Source organism: Morus notabilis, unplaced genomic scaffold, assembly GCF_000414095.1.
Source record: "Morus notabilis unplaced genomic scaffold, ASM41409v2 Scaffold803, whole genome shotgun sequence".
Lineage (NCBI taxonomy): Eukaryota > Viridiplantae > Streptophyta > Magnoliopsida > Rosales > Moraceae > Morus > Morus notabilis.
The window spans coordinates 191,668-192,034 of record NW_010359912.1 but is presented as its reverse complement, the minus strand read 5'-3'; positions in this window follow the sequence as shown (position 1 = coordinate 192,034).

The following is a 367-nucleotide window of genomic DNA, read 5'->3' as shown; positions in this document are numbered from 1 at the left end:
AATTCTCATTCCTAAAGCAATCCAAATCTCAATTTCCAACCAGGATTTCCTATTAGTGTGCCCTAATCCATTTTAATGTTTTACATTATCATTCCAAGGGTTTTCAATCTCAAAACAAGGATTAACAATGCTAATCCATCTATCTCAAGTCCCCAAATGAAGCTAATTTGGGTTCTCCCCGAAAACAGGGGTCAAAATAACACTTTTCAGGCCAAACAGGGTCAAACCCGTGTCCACCGGTCAACCAGGGACAGAGCAGTACAACACTACCGGTCGAACGGTAATGTGCACACCGGTCGACTGGTCAGCCTGCAATCCGGTCGACCGCACAGGTCGACCAGTGGAATCGACTGCGCGAGAGAAGCTC